The 12,823-nt window shown below is 51.6% G+C and overlaps 1 protein-coding gene and 1 long non-coding RNA gene across 2 annotated transcripts in view; one reads left to right on the forward strand and one right to left on the reverse strand.

The window, feature by feature from the left end:
* JHY (junctional cadherin complex regulator) overlaps nucleotides 1-12,823 on the reverse strand; it is a 443,466-nt gene that overhangs the window by 171,714 nt on the left and 258,929 nt on the right. The gene's annotated exons all lie outside the window — the stretch shown is intronic.
* Nucleotides 502-11,858, forward strand: LOC144823363 (uncharacterized). The gene is made up of 4 exons (XR_013608771.1): nucleotides 502-772; nucleotides 4,444-4,633; nucleotides 6,392-6,565; nucleotides 11,236-11,858. It is a non-coding gene; the product is annotated as an uncharacterized LOC144823363 (long non-coding RNA).

A 12,823-nucleotide genomic window follows, 5' to 3' on the forward strand; every position in this document is an offset into this window, starting at 1 on the left:
AAAAGTAACCATCGGCTGTCTGCTGGCTCTGAGTGTGGTTCGGGATGATGCGTTTAGTTCCAGTGTTGGACAATCGGATAATCTAGCACAGAGAGTAAATAAGCATGTGGAGGATCACAACTCGCTTAGCCGGTGTTCTATAATCCACTGTCCCCCATGTGGCAGTGTCCCCTCATCGTTGTGCGCATGCGCACTAATGGTGCGCATGCGCATTTTAATTTTCATGACGTCTCACTACCCCGCCCATCAGGGACTGTACCCCCTGTTTGTGCACACATTTACGCAAGTGTGGGTGGGGCCAGTTCTATGTTGCCCGTCGCGCGCGCGAGCTCCTCCGCCGCTGTGATTAGTCAGCTCTGGCAGGCGCTGCGATGGCGCTTCCTACCAGAGGCAGCCTCGGCGGCAGAGGGGCAGCGCTGCGGGCGGACGCGCCTGAGGCGACCCTGCTTTGACCGGCGGCAGCAGCAGCAGCATGTCCCGCTGCGGCTGACGGGGGAGCCCGGGGCTGCCGCCACCTCTCCGCCGACCCCCGCCCGTGAGCCTGAGGCGACCCTGCTTTGACCGGCGGCAGCAGCAGCATGTCCCGCTGCGGCTGACGGGGGAGCCCGGGGCTGCCGCCACCTCTCCGCCGACCCCCGCCCGTGAGCATGGAGCCCGCCGCCGCCGTGCCCCCGCTCAAGGAGGTGCACTGGAGTTCGGCCTCGCTGCCCCTGGACCAGCTCATCAGCTCCTACAGGCTGGCGGCTGCCCCAGGTAGTGCGTCTGGACACCGGTGAGTGCAGCGGCGCCGCGCCGGGAGGGGCCTGTGGGAAGCGGGGAGCCAGGGTCCGACGCACCGGCTACGGTCACTGGCTGTGCAGGCGGCACCGGGCGCAACCAGCAGCTCTCCTGACTGACCTCAGCCTCCCCTTCAAAGGAATGGCTGCGGCATCAGCTCTGGAGATTTTAATTCATATTAGAGTAGAATTCCTTTCTTAGGTATTACAACGTTCAACAGAAGTGCAGGTGACTTAAATACCAAGGGACAGATTTAAAAGCCCCTTGCGCCACTTTTGCGTCACTTTTCCTATGTTAAAAATGACGCAAAAGTGGCGCAAGGGGCTTGTAAATAAGCCCCCAAGTTTGGGGGGCGGTCAAGGTTGCGAATTTGCAACCGAGACACAACCAACTTTATTTCTCCTTGGACTCCAATTAGGAGTGATATTGTACTTGGGACAAGTTGAGGATGGTTGCTTGTCTAAAAAGAAGCCGATCTCTTGTTCAAAACGAAGACAGACTTGTGTGAAGTAGTTACCGTCCCACCGTCTCCCTACCTCCTTGCTGTTGTGAGTACCAGTGTTCTGAATATGATAGGTCGCTGAGGAGTCCTGGTGCTGTAATTATGCCATACATCCCCACCGGACGCTTGTGTGGCATGGATCTCTACCTGGCATGCCCCTCAACTCTGCTTCATTTTCTGATGATTTGTTTGTTGGGCTACAAGAGAGTAGTAGAATTGGGGGTCTCTCTATCGCCCTCTCTTTCTATCGCCCTCTCTCTCTCTCTCTCTATCGCCCTCTCTATCTCTCTCTCTCTATCGCCCCCTCTCTCTCTATCGCCCTCTCTCTCTCTCTATCGCCCTCTCTCCCTCTATCGCTCTCTCTATCGCCCTCTCTCCCTCTCTCTATCGCCCTCTCTCCCTCTCTCTATCGCCCTCTCTCCCTCTCTCTATCGCCCTCTCTCCCTCTCTCTATCGCCCTCTCTCCCCCTCTCTATCGCCCTCTCTCCCCCTCTCTATCGCCCTCTCTCCCCCTCTCTATCGCCCTCTCTCCCCCTCTCGCCCTCTCTCTCTCTATCGCCCTCTCTCTCTCTCTATCGCCCTCTCTCTCTCTCTATCGCCCTCTCTCTCTCTCTATCGCCCTCTCTCTCTCTCTATCGCCCTCTCTCTCTCTCTATCGCCCTCTCTCTCTCTCTATCGCCCTCTCTCTCTCTCTCTATCGCCCTCTCTCCCTCTCTCTATCGCCCTCTCTCCCTCTCTCTATCGCCCTCTCTCCCTCTCTCTATCGCCCTCTCTCCCTATCGCCCTCTCTCCCTCTCTCTATCGCCCTCCCTCTCTCTATCGCCCTCTCTCCCTCTCTCGCCCTCTCTCCCTCCCTCTATCGCCCTCTCTCCCTCCCTCTATCGCCCTCTCTCCCTCTCTCTATCGCCCTCTCTCCCTCTCTCTATCGCCCTCTCTCCCTCTCTCTATCGCCCTCTCTCCCTCTCTCTATCGCCCTCTCTCCCTCTCTCTATCGCCCTCTCTCCCTCTCTCTATCGCCCTCTCTCCCTCTCTCTATCGCCCTCTCTCCCTCTCTCTATCGCCCTCTCTCCCTCTCTCTATCGCCCTCTCTCCCTCTCTCTATCGCCCTCTCTCCCTCTCTCTATCGCCCTCTCTCTCTCTATCGCCCTCTCTCTCTCTATCGCCCTCTCTCTCTCTATCGCCCTCTCTCTCTCTATCGCCCTCTCTCTCTCTCTATCGCCCTCTCTCTCTCTCTATCGCCCTCTCTCCCTCTCTGTCGCCCTCTCTCTCCCTCTCTCTCTCCCTCTCTCTCTCCCTCTCTCTCTCGCCCTCTCTCTCTCCCTCTCTCTCTCGCCCTCTCTCTATCGCCCTCTCTCTATCGCCCTCTCTCTATCGCCCTTTTTCGCCCTCTCTCCCTCTCTCTATCGCCCTCTCTCCCTCTCTCTATCGCCCTCCCTCTCTCTATCGCCCTCCCTCTCTCTATCGCCCTCCCTCTCTCTATCGCCCTCCCTCTCTCTATCGCCCTCCCTCTCTCTATCGCCCTCCCTCTCTCTATCGCCCTCCCTCTCTCTATCGCCCTCCCTCTCTCTATCGCCCTCCCTCTCTCTCTCTCTATCGCCCTCCCTCTCTCTCTCTCTATCGCCCTCTCTCTATCGCCCTTTCTCGCCCTCTCTCCCCCTCTCTATCGCCCTTTCTCGCCCTCTCTCCCTCTCTCTCTCCCTCTCTCTCTCCCTCTCTCTCTCGCCCTCTCTCTCTCCCTCTCTCTCTCGCCCTCTCTCTATCGCCCTCTCTCTATCGCCCTCTCTCTCCCTCTCTATCGCCCTCTCTCCCTCTCTCTATCGCCCTCTCTCCCTCTCTCTATCGCCCTCTCTCTATCGCCCTCCCTCTCTCTATCGCCCTCCCTCTCTCTATCGCCCTCCCTCTCTCTATCGCCCTCCCTCTCTCTATCGCCCTCCCTCTCTCTATCGCCCTCCCTCTCTCTATCGCCCTCCCTCTCTCTATCGCCCTCCCTCTCTCTCTCTCTATCGCCCTCCCTCTCTCTCTCTCTATCGCCCTCTCTCTATCGCCCTTTCTCGCCCTCTCTCCCCCTCTCTATCGCCCTTTCTCGCCCTCTCTCCCTCTCTCTATCGCCCTCTCTCTATCGCCCTCTCTCTATCGCCCTCTCTCCCCCTCTCTATCGCCCTTTCTCGCCCTCTCTCCCTCTCTCTATCGCCCTCTCTCTATCGCCCTCTCTCCCTCTCTCTATCGCCCTCCCTCTCTCTATCGCCCTCCCTCTCTCTATCGCCCTCCCTCCCTCTCTCTATCGCCCTCCCTCCCTCTCTCTATCGCCCTCCCTCCCTCTCTCTATCGCCCTCCCTCCCTCTCTCTATCGCCCCCTCTCTCTATCGCCCTCTCTCTCTCTCTATCGCCCTCTCTCTCTCTCTATCGCCCTCTCTCTCTCTCTATCGCCCTCTCTCTCTCTCTCTATCGCCCTCCCATCTCTCTCTATCGCCCTCCCTCTCTCTAGCGCCCTGTTCTCTTCTCTTCTCAAGTGCTGATCTGCTGCTCTCTTCCACCCTGCCTCCTTCTCTAACTCCCTGTTCTCTTGTCATATCACGTGCTGAACTGCTGCTCTCTTCCACCCTGCCTCCTTCTCTAACTCCCTGTTCTCTTGTCATCTCACGTGCTGAACTGCTGCTCTCTTCCACCCCGCCTCCTTCTCTAACTCCCTGTTCTCTTCTCTTCTCACGTGCTGATCTGCTGCTCTCTTCCACCACACCTCCTTCTTTAACTCCCTGTTCTCTTTTACTGTGCTTATCTGCTTTTCTCTTTCACCCCGCCTCCTTCTCTAACTCCCGGTTCTCTCAGACACAACCACACCACACACAACCAAACCACACGCGCAACCAGACACAACCACACACATGTTTATAAGCATTTTATCTTCTTTATTTCTCAAGCTCACTAATGCAAATGAAAACCTGTACAGCAGTGTCCTTACTGCAGTTTTCAGAATTGTAGCCAAGAAGTATCTACACCTACCAGAATGGCAACAATTGCTGCTTAGCCGACGAATTCCTTGACCACCCAACATTGGTTCTTGGATTATGCCTGCCATTATTATAAAACTGTTAACACATTTTTGCACACCATGTAACTTGCCTTATCTGCATACTCTCTGCTAATTTTATGTTATCAATTTGCAGGATTATGGCGGTATGCAGAGACCTGGAATTGTTGTCGACTACCAGACAAATCTGGTATTTGGTCGGCCTGCTGGAAGGTGGATGAAAAGAAAGATGATGCAATCGCTTAATAAACCCATTGGAGGGGCGTTTGTCGACAAAAAACCTAAATTGAGAAAACCTGGATCAAATGGCAATGCGGTCAAAAAAGGTATGTTTCTAGATAGACAGCTTCTGTTTTTTAGGTTTCGCCTCTCACCCCTGGACCAGAGTACCCCTACTCACCCCTAGATCTGAGCACCCGCTACTCACCCCTGGACCTGAGCACCCGCTACTCACCCCTGGACCTGAGCACCCGCTACTCACCCCTGGACCTGAGCACCCGCTACTCACCCCTGGACCTGAGCACCCGCTACTCACCCCTGGACCTGAGCACCCGCTACTCACCCCTGGACCTGAGCACCCGCCACTCAGCCCTGGACCTGAGCACCCGCCACTCAGCCCTGGACCTGAGCACCCGCCACTCAGCCCTGGACCTGAGCACCCGCCACTCAGCCCTGGACCTGAGCACCCGCCACTCAGCCCTGGACCTGAGCACCCGCCACTCAGCCCTGGACCTGAGCACCCGCCACTCAGCCCTGGACCTGAGCACCCGCCACTCAGCCCTGGACCTGAGCACCCGCCACTCAGCCCTGGACCTGAGCACCCGCCACTCAGCCCTGGACCTGAGCACCCGCCACTCAGCCCTGGACCTGAGCACCCGCCACTCAGCCCTGGACCTGAGCACCCGCCACTCAGCCCTGGACCTGAGCACCCGCCACTCAGCCCTGGACCTGAGCACCCGCCACTCAGCCCTGGACCTGAGCACCCGCCACTCAGCCCTGGACCTGAGCACCCGCCACTCAGCCCTGGACCTGAGCACCCGCCACTCAGCCCTGGACCTGAGCACCCGCCACTCACCCCTGGACCTGAGCACCCGCCACTCACCCCTGGACCAGAGTACCCCCACTCACCCCTAGATCTGAGCACCCGCCACGCACCCCTGAACCAGAGCACCCGCCACGCACCCCTGGCCAGAGCACCCGCCACGCACCCCTGGCCAGAGCACCCGCCACTCACCCCTGGATCTGAGCACACGCCACTCATCCGTGGACCAGAGCACCCCCCAGTTGAAAATTAACTTGGGTGAATCTGAAGGAGCTACATTTTAAGGTGTATTTCAGAGTGCAAAGTCTGTTACGATGAGACCCAGGGGCTTATTAGGTCTGTGGTGCATTGAACCTAGGGGGCAAGTCAGAAGTGCTCACTATATCCTAGTTGGCTATTATTACTAAACCTTAGGCTTCCATTAGAGTCTAATGGGCCCCTTTCACTTGGACGCAACGTGTTGCTTGTATCTGATTTAGGATATTACATAAAATGTGACAATCGTGGCAGATCAGCTCTTACCTGTGCCCTCAGCTCTTACCTGTGCCCTCAGCTCTTACCTGTGCCCTCAGCTCTTACACCTGTGCCCTCAGCTCTTACACCTGTGCCCTCAGCTCTTACACCTGTGCCCTCAGCTCTTACCCCTGTGCCCTCAGCTCTTACCCCTGTGCCCTCAGCTCTTACCCCTGTGCCCTCAGCTCTTACCCCTGTGCCCTCAGCTCTTACCCCTGTGCCCTCAGCTCTTACCCCTGTGCCCTCAGCTCTTACCCCTCAGCTCTTACCCCTCTGCCCTCAGCTCTTACCCTGTGCCACACATTGAATTGGAGATCTCTGCCTCGTTCACAGTTGATAGATGGACCATATCAGTAATATTCATTGGCAGTCTGGGATGGGACAAAAACCTGACTGGAGGTGGTAGGGGGGTTTTGGGGAACTTGGACGATCACATTGTTTAAAGTTTGTCACTGTTAATGTGTACTCGCCAGCCTGGCACGCTGCTGCAGCCGGTGACTGCTCCTCTGAACTCTTCTCTCTTTCCCAGAGCTTAACACCAAGATGATTGGCTTTGACGAGTTCTTGCCCATGCTGCAGACAATTGCGAAGAACAAGGACTAGGGTACCTACGATGACTTTGTGGAGGGGCTGAGGGTCTTCGACAAAGAAGCCAATGGCTCTGTGATGGGCGCTGAGTTGCGACATGTACTAGTCACTCTGGGTAAGAGGCCATTTTGGCACAGTACTATTTTCAAGGCAGAGTATAATTGACTGCTGAACTCCCCAGCCCCCCTGCAGTGTTCAGGGCCCCCCTTTCTGATTCCGAGCTTAGATTTCTACCCGCGTCTGGATATTACAGTTAATGTGCCCTGTTTCAGCCTAACAAAGTGTCCTATCAATCTCATTTAACTGTACATTCTTTTGGGGCGAGGGAGGACGGGGACACGGTTGGGTTACAAGTGGTTTTTGGATTGCCCCTTCTACAGGCTAGAGCTTTGACTGACTAATAGTTAGTCTTGGTGAGCCATGTCCTGGAAATTGGTGGCCTCCTTGTCTTGTGGGTAGCGGCCACTTCAGAACATCTGCTCTGTCTGGTTTTACCCTGGTGGCTGGCTAGTCTCATCAGCCAGTGCTGCTTCTGTGGCGGAAGTGTATTTGGTGGGTAAGTGCTGGGTCTGAAGCTGTGCGTGCTGCTGCATTCTGGGCAGTTAATCTGGAAGGTGTTTGATCGAAGCCTGTGTGCATTTTTGTCCTTTCCATTGTGCAGGTGAGAAGATGTGTGTGTGGCTGTGTCTGTGTGTGTGGCTGTGTCTGTGTGTGTGGCTGTGTCTGTGTGTGTGGCTGTGTCTGTGTGTGTGGCTGTGTCTGTGTGTGTGGCTGTGTCTGTGTGTGTGGCTGTGTCTGTGTGTGGCTGTGGCTGTGTCTGTGTGTGGCTGTGGCTGTGTCTGTGTGTGGCTGTGGCTGTGTCTGTGTGTGGCTGTGGCTGTGTCTGTGTGTGGCTGTGGCTGTGTCTGTGTGTGGCTGTGGCTGTGTCTGTGTGTGTGGCTGTGTCTGTGTGTGTGGCTGTGTCTGTGTGTGTGGCTGTGGCTGTGTGTGTGGCTGTGGCTGTGTCTGTGTGTGTGGCTGTGTCTGTGTGTGTGGCTGTGTCTGTGTGTGTGTGTGTGTGTGGCTGTGTGTGTGTGTGGCTGTGTGTGTGTGTGGCTGTGTGTGTGTGTGGCTGTGTGTGTGTGTGGCTGTGTGTGTGTGTGGCTGTGTGTGTGTGTGGCTGTGTGTGTGTGTGGCTGTGTGTGTGTGTGGCTGTGTGTGTGTGTGGCTGTGTCTGTGTGTGTGTGGCTGTGTCTGTGTGTGTGTGGCTGTGTCTGTGTGTGTGTGGCTGTGTCTGTGTGTGTGTGGCTGTGTCTGTGTGTGTGTGGCTGTGTCTGTGTGTGTGTGGCTGTGTCTGTGTGTGTGTGGCTGTGTCTGTGTGTGTGTGGCTGTGTCTGTGTGTGTGTGGCTGTGTCTGTGTGTGTGTGGCTGTGTCTGTGTGTGTGTGGCTGTGTCTGTGTGTGTGTGGCTGTGTCTGTGTGTGTGTGGCTGTGTCTGTGTGTCTGTGTGTGTGTGTGGCTGTGTGTGTGTGTGTGTGTGTGTGGCTGTGTCTGTGTGTGTGTGTGTGTGTGGCTGTGTCTGTGTGTGTGTGTGTGTGTGGCTGTGTCTGTGTGTGTGTGTGTGTGTGTGGCTGTGTCTGTGTGCGCGGCTGTGTCTGTGTGCGCGGCTGTGTCTGTGTGGGGCGCTCTGTCTGTGTGGGGCGCTCTGTCTGTGTGGGGCGCTCTGTCTGTGTGGGGCGCTCTGTCTGTGTGGGGCGCTCTGTCTGTGTGGGGCGCTCTGTCTGTGTGGGGCGCTCTGTCTGTGTGGGGCGCTCTGTCTGTGTGAGAGTGGCTCTATATGAATGTCAGTGCAATCCATCACGTCATTAACAATTACAGACCTTCACATCGCCAACACCTTGGCATTGGTTTGATAGTTGAAATAATTGGGCAGTGTGGTGGTTATAATATTAATTATGGGTATCTCGAAATAAAGGCTTTGTCAATGTGAAGGGCATGTCTTTGGAATTGGATGGCCTCTTCTCCCTATTTCATTTTTTTCCAAATCCTTCGGCTCTCTCATTGACCAATCTGTGTCCTTCAAAGGGCATGTCCAGAAAAGAGCACAGACTTCTGAGTCCCAGCTTACATTAAAGCACATTATAAAGCTTGCCCTTCATCTTAAACATTTGTGGTTCACGTTCCAGGAACTTGTCTTATCATTTGCCCAATGAGGCCCCACACTACTCTCCCACAGTTCTCATTAACACCTGTCAAAGTTTCTCTTACGCGGTCGCTTTTCTAATCGCCAACAACAGACAATGTGAGCTTGTTTGCCCTTCTTTGAAATAATTACATGAGTTCCCTCTCCATTTCATAATCCACCTCGAAGTGTGTTGTGTGAGCTACAAGGCACTTCTCTTGAGTAAACCTGAATGCATTGCCTCTAAACATGGCTGGTGGACCAAACACTGCTGGCAGTTCATCTCTGGCTATGTTCTGTTATCTGCCGACATTCCATTAAATTCAGAGGCTGCTGTTTCATGATACTTTGATTTGCATCTCTGCACCACCACTGCCATGCACACACACACCACCACTGCCATGCACACACGGACACCAAAAAAGAATTTATGCAAAACATTGTCCTTTACAATGCCAGTAACTCAAACTTAAATGCTGCGAGACCTATTGCATTGCAAATGCTTATTTTATATAGCTTTGCTTTTGAAGCAATTGCACCTCCTTGTCTTTATCTTACGATGTTTACAGCTAAAGCACGAGTGCGTCAAAGGTCTCGCATTTGAGAGACTTTGATCTATTTGCATTGTAAATGACAATGTTTTTTTATTTGTCTTCAGAAAATCTACCAGAGGTTTTTCAAACCATTCAATCAGACTCGGTGTAACCCGTTGCCTTGCAGTCTGCCTTGGAGTCCTGCTCGCCTTGTCTCTTGGCTGTGCTCTTTTCCCTTGAGGGTTTCAGGTCACGGCCTGCTTGGTGGGGTTTGATTGCTTGCTTGTGGAGGGAGCGAGATTGCGGGTCATTCCCTAATAAGAGTCCCTGGTGTTTTTTAAACGCTTATCTGGCACACCCTGGTGGCAGAGTAGTTTCTAAAGGGTTTCTGTCCACATTGAAGGCCTTCTCTTCTAGGTTCCAACCAAGTTATTGTAGTTGAACTAGCAGTATGTGTATAAATTAACGTTTATTTATCTAAAAAAAATTCCAGGCTTACAAGGAACAAATAAAAAGGGAGAGCGTACTCATTGCTACAAGTATCCTAAACAACCCAACAGTCAAGTCCTGGTGCGTTTTCAGCTTGCCCTCGTGGGTGACTGGGATACCGAGTCCTGAGAGAGAGATACCAGCCCTCCAGCATTCTAAATCCCAAGTACTGAACTGACTAAAACCGTATAGAGAATTCTTGAGTCAGATTCTTGGCAAAACAAACTTAACTTAAACTGCTACTTACTTACTCCCTCCCACGTATTAGGCTTAGGTCAGGTACACCGGGGTAGGTGTAGTTAGAAGCACCATTGACGATTAGTCAATGTATATATGTATGTATATCTTTTATCCATTTTAAAGTATCATATGGCTAAGAAACCATATCAATGCTTTTACAGTATTATTTTATAATCCTGCTTTTACTATATGCATTCTACTTAACCCTAAGTATTGCAATTGTAGCGATTCATTTCTCTTGTATGAGAAAAGAGACTGATCAATAAATAACACCTTTTATTGAAAACGCCCGTCTCTTTTTTTCTCTACAATCTGGTGAAACTAAGAATGCACGTATTGACTGAGTAAAATAGCTGTCTTTTGTTTTCACACGACTCTAGAGATGTACTCTTGATCAGGGAGAGCAAAGTTGTCATGTTCTATGGTTGTCAGAAACTAAATCCCTTCTTGTCTATCCAGGGAGGTTAAAATCCTCCTCGCCTATTCGAGAAAGTTTCTAGTGAACTCTGAGCTAGCTGGCACACAAAATTTAAGTCTAATATAGTCCGTAGAAGACCTAGTTACCCTCTGTCCTACGTCTATACTATTGAAGATATTATTCCAATGCTCAGAGCCTATTGGGAATATAGGAACTACACTACACCCCACTGACCCCACTGGTGCGGCCCTCAGGCACAAACCACAGTGTAAATTTGGCCCCTGAGAGAACGTTTGTGAGTACCCATGACCTATGCTGTGCTTCCAAGCGCTGAGATACCCCCCTGGGGGTGATTCAAGCGCTATACACATTAAATAAAATCATTAATTAAATTAAACAGGTACACATGCTGCAAACGGATAAGTTAGTTACTATCAACAATTAGCTTGCAGCCTGTAATGCTGTGGATGCACTTGCACCCTTCCTGCCACCAGGGCTCACACTGCATATTGAATGTTCAGATCTGTGTACTCCTTCCTCAGCTTTGCAAATAACACTTCTTCCGTACTGAGTTTCACCCAAAAAATTGTAGTTTCGCAGGAAATGAATTTCTTGGAAATGTGATGCCCACCCTCAATATTCCAGTCATCGCCCCCTCTGTACAAGGACTCCTCGGAGCTCATGGGCGTTCATAGACCTGGCATGGATTTTTCCATCCTATGGTCTGTCTGGACATACTCTAAAATTTAGAAGTCCTGCATATGTTCTCCCCGTTGTAAGATGCCTTTTCTAATAATATATTCTTTCTGCTTTTTTGTGATCTGAAATCTGATTTCTTTACTTGCACTGTACACAAGACTTTTGCTGTTACTTTTGTAATAGTTGGTGTGCATTTGTTCTTGAGAATTTTGCTAAAGATGGTTTAAAACTTGTGTTTACTTTTAGGGTGAGAATCCCTTTGAAATCGTTGAACAAACGGGAGAATCGGTAGTTGAGGAAACAACTGATGCGAATGATGAAGACAATGACCAAAACGAAAAGGAGGACATTGATGGTGAAAACGATGAAAATGAGGAGCAGATAATGTGGAGGCAGAAAGTGCAGATGCGGATGATGCTGCTGACCCAAATGATTACTCTGGGGACTTAACAACCACTGATGAAAAGTAGTTGAGAAACTGCCCTGAAAGACCAAACACTTTAGCACACTGCATTGGTGGACTTTAAGAACAATTTTCCGCAAAGTTGAGCAGTTCGTTCACCCTGCATGCATTCCACTTCTGTTTTAATTGCCTATGGGCAAACCGGTTTTAAGTTTAGTTTTTTTATTAAACTAAAGCTTGTATTAAGCACAGCAAATGCGTCAGTATTCTTCCAGTGTAAATTGATTTGTTCATGGTTACGTTTTGAGGAAATTTGAGCAGTTTGGGTTCTAAACATTCCAATGTGATTTTTTTTTCTCAGTTTTTAGCGCCCAATGTAGTGTTGTATATAATTCAAGCTGTTGTAGCAAAGAAACCCTGATTATGTCCTGCAGTAATAAAGGCTTACAACAAGATTATACACTTATTTTGCACCTCTCCTATATGGTACTGTCTACCTCAAAGAACGGGTACACTCAAGGTGGTGTATAATGTGTTTTATGCCCGGAGGTAGCGCCCCAGGGGGGAGCACTTGCCTGTTTAATGCTGATCAAAGGCTCTTTGCTGAGGTGTGAGATTGGAGAGGGGGGCCGAGGGTATTCTGGGTGACGAGGTGTTACTGTAAGGCCTGGTAGCCTCTGGATAATGAGCAGAGGTGGGGATGGCAAGAAATATCCGCTCTGCCTATGGGGGCCTTGTGACACCAGCTGGGTGATTCACCCACCGAGGTGTTCCTTTCTTGCTTTAAAGCGTTCGATTTGTCTTGTGTTTTTTCTGCACTTTTATTTAGCGCGAACCCTATCGGAAGGTATTGCAGCGCTTTAAATGAACACTAGTTACATCACACAAGGTCACTTTTTAAACCAGATAAACAAGCATTTTCGGAAATTATGTAGAATATTCCTTTTGTGGAGTGCTGCAGTCGGGCCGGAGCTGAATTTTAATCGGGGGGGGGACTGCAGTGATGGACTGCAGTGTGTCTGCTGTTATACCAATGGCATAAATCACGCCAAGCCAGACTCTGTACCCACAGGCACCAGCTCCCGACTGTCAGGGTGGTCGGGAGGCAGCTGGAAAGGTCTGAGGTACCAGGGAGAGGGGGCTGGACACAGACAGGGACGGAGGAACAAAGGAAGCAAGAAAGAGCGGGAAAGACTAGGAAGGAAAGGAGAGGAGGAAGAAAATAATATGATAAGGAAGAAGGAGGAGGGGCGAAGAGAGGGATAAACGGAGGAGGGGGTTATGAGGGAGGAGAACAGAAGTGGATTGACAGAATACAGACTACGGAAATAAAGCGCGAAAACGAAGGAAGCAGTTGAGGCAGGCATGCAGGGTGGAAGGAGTAGAGGGGAAAGATCAACAGGATAGAAAGAAGAGAATGGAAGGAATAAA

Source organism: Lissotriton helveticus, chromosome 3_1 (genome assembly GCF_964261635.1).
Source record: "Lissotriton helveticus chromosome 3_1, aLisHel1.1, whole genome shotgun sequence".
NCBI classification, from domain to species: domain Eukaryota; kingdom Metazoa; phylum Chordata; class Amphibia; order Caudata; family Salamandridae; genus Lissotriton; species Lissotriton helveticus.